Source organism: Schistocerca piceifrons, chromosome 4, assembly GCF_021461385.2.
Source record: "Schistocerca piceifrons isolate TAMUIC-IGC-003096 chromosome 4, iqSchPice1.1, whole genome shotgun sequence".
In the NCBI taxonomy this organism is placed as follows: Eukaryota; Metazoa; Arthropoda; class Insecta; order Orthoptera; family Acrididae; genus Schistocerca; species Schistocerca piceifrons.
The window spans coordinates 699,753,202-699,756,282 of record NC_060141.1 but is presented as its reverse complement, the minus strand read 5'-3'; the positions used below and the strand labels follow the sequence as shown (position 1 = coordinate 699,756,282).

The window sequence follows — 3,081 nt, the reverse complement described above, 5'->3', positions numbered from 1 at the left end:
CCAGTGAAGAGTGTTGCTGCTACTGCACTTGTCGACGGTCCTTGTGTTTTCTGTGGTTGCAGACTTAATTTTAGTATTGACATTATCGATACTTTCGATCATGGTAATGGTTAGCTCACTGTAGCCATTGTACGTGGAGGTACAGGAGTACCTAGTGTTCCTGGACTTGAAAGTTTTGCTGATAGAGACATTATTGCCTATCGTACCTACCATATGGCAGAACTTGCTAATAAGAACTTTGGTAAATCTGCTGATATGTCTCTACTACGCGCTTCTGTCTTTTGTTGCTAAAGCCATTAACGCAAAATTCCACCACGCTTTCCTAATACTATACACGGTCTTCGTACTTCACACATTGATTTCTGTTGTTATTTCGCGCAGTGTAACTTGTCCATTAGCACTGAACCTCTACGCAAGCACCACTGCTCCCGGTCGTTATGTGTAGGCCGTCGGCCACTGCGTTGTTTGTGGGGAGAAGTAACGCCTCAAATTTTGTATTCCCAGTACAGCCTTGACATAGTGGCGCTCAGAATACCAAATTCCCCAATGATTTTCGAAATGAAGTGTCCCATGCGTCTAGTTCCAACTATCAATCCGCGTTTATACTCTTTAAATCCTGCCGTGCACCCATAATCACCTTTTCATATGAATCACCCGATTGCAAAAGAGAACTCTACCAATGCACTGACCTTTCATATCTTTTGTACGGGGTAATACCACCGTATTGGTATATGCTACTCCCTGTCACCTTGCTTTCTCACTTCATTGTACGTATGCTTTAAAACATTTACTAAAGTGCGCAGTGCATTCGTTTGGTCGGCTTCTGCGGAAAAAGAGCACCGCAGATGAAGTTTTGACACTACAAACTTCATATACCGCAACAGGTTTATGGCTGTACTACACATATATGTTAAATTTTTTGCAGTGGAAGTACCAATTTCGAAACTTTTCACCGATGCAGAAGATGACCATTTGGTGGACAAACGAAGTTGATAGACTATTGGAAATGTGAACGCACAAGAAACGTCAGAGTACTCCTTACAAAGAGGATTGTAGCTCGTAAACACGCTGAACTAATACAGGGAAAGGGAAACTGGGACGCTAGACAGCGCGTTGACAGCAAAAATGCCCTAACCAAGTACTATACAGACGCGATAGTTGTAGGCGAACGCGAACAGGACCATCTCGAGCTATTGAGAACTTCGACTATCGAAATTTAGGTGGAGATGTTGAAAAGAAAAAATCATATGAACGCCTCACTTCCTTTTATGAAATTCTAGCTTCCTTATAGTTTTTCGTTTAAGAGATCCTCCGGGGTATTTCTTTGAAGAAAGCTATTCCAGTGTAAGTCGGTGTCTTCGCCAGTCACCAACAATAGCCTTGCAGACGTGGTATACGAGGGAAAGATTTTTTTTAAATTGTTTCTCGCTTCTCAAGTCGTTCCAGTGCTCCTAACTTTACATTCAGGGGCAGAATTATCCTTCTCTTTTCTACAGCACTCATTTTTAAAAGGTATAAATTTAAAAAACAGTCAAGGTAGAAAACGAAATGTAACACTGTACTATACCGACAATTAAGAACACCACTTTCAGCAAAAGGTTCGATAGTGAAAACAATTAAAAAGTGGGAGAAGCGTAAGTGTGGCGTCAATGAGGTAGACGCAACTGAGCGGTTTGAGTGGTTCGGCAGGTGTTAGTGAGCAGCTTGGAGAGACAGAGATTCGATACGCTGTACAGTACTTCCTTCTCTCTCCTTTTTTTACGACTCTTGGATTTATGGGAAATTCGTAATTTGGAGACTCGAATTATCGGTGCTCTATTGTACTTAAGGCAACGGCCTTGCCGCAGTGGCTACACCGGTTGCCATGAGATCACCGAAGTTAAGCGCTGTCGGGCGTGGTCGGCACTTGGATGGGTGACCATCCGGGCCACCATGCGCTGTTGCCATTTTTCGTGATGCCAATTGAGGAGATACTCGACCGATTAGCAGCGGCTTCGGTCAAGAATACCATCGTAAGGATCGGGAGAGCGGTGTGCAGACCCCACGCCCCTCCTATACGCATCCTCCACTGAGGTTGACACGGCGGTCGGATGGTCCCGGTAGGCCACTCGTGGCCTGAAGACGGAGTGCTACTGCACTTACAGTTTGCGGAGAACAATACAAGACCCGGCGCTGAACCTCGTGCGAAACTCTGTAGAGATATCTCTCTAACCAGAAATTACTCTCCCTTTAGATCTCTGTGAAATATGTAACGCATTTGTCAACAATCCCTCCTTTACGTCTGACGTGAGTCATTAGATACCTCCCACAGTTACAGAACGAGACTGAAGAAAGGAAAAAAAAAGTACGCTCTGTCGGCACAGTGGCGCTGGGGACCGTACAGATTCCATTAGCGATTTCACTGCGACGCCTGTTTAGCTCGGTGAAAATTCGTTTCGCGCCCCCGCCGGCCGCCGGCCAGATAAGCCGGCGCGTACCTGAGGTAGTTGCTACGCGTTAATCTCCAGCCCGGCCGGGAGGTATGTGACGCGCCGCGCAACTATTTAAAAGGGCCGCGTCGCCCGGCGAGCCCGCTTTTGTGTGGAGGCGGCCCCAGGTCGAGGTGGCGGCAAACTTCCGGGCCGGAGGACGCGTAACTAACTTAGCCAACTTCGCGAAAACACACGGAAAAGGCGGGCGTGCTCCCAGCCGTTGTTCGCTAGCGCTTTAAACTAATTTAACAGAGCCATCAAGAACCAGATGAAAGACGATGCCCCGCTCCCTACCTACTTCGCAGCTAGGCGGCAGCTCTTCCTCGCGGCCTCACTGCCTGTTTCAACATCCTCACCCCTCCGCCCGTCCTCTCTGCAATCTCGCACCACTTTCTCCTTCTTCCGTCTATTGTCCCGAGTCTTAACATTAGTCGGTTGTCATTCGGTATCCTTCCAATTTAGTCTCTGAAATTACATTACCTTCTGGCGTCCAACATGTCATCTTTATCGGATGTTGGGGGAACAGCTTTTTAAGTGGGAACTGTAATTCTCCAATGTCAATGTCATCACAGTCTTTTCAAAGCATTTCAAACTTTGAAAGTGTAATTCA

The 3,081-nt window shown here is 46.5% G+C and overlaps 1 pseudogene; it reads left to right on the top strand.

Moving 5' to 3' along the window:
* The first annotated feature begins 1,828 nt into the window (after positions 1 to 1,828).
* Positions 1,829 to 1,946, top strand: LOC124796886 (annotated as a pseudogene).
* The last annotated feature ends 1,135 nt before the right edge of the window (positions 1,947 to 3,081 follow it).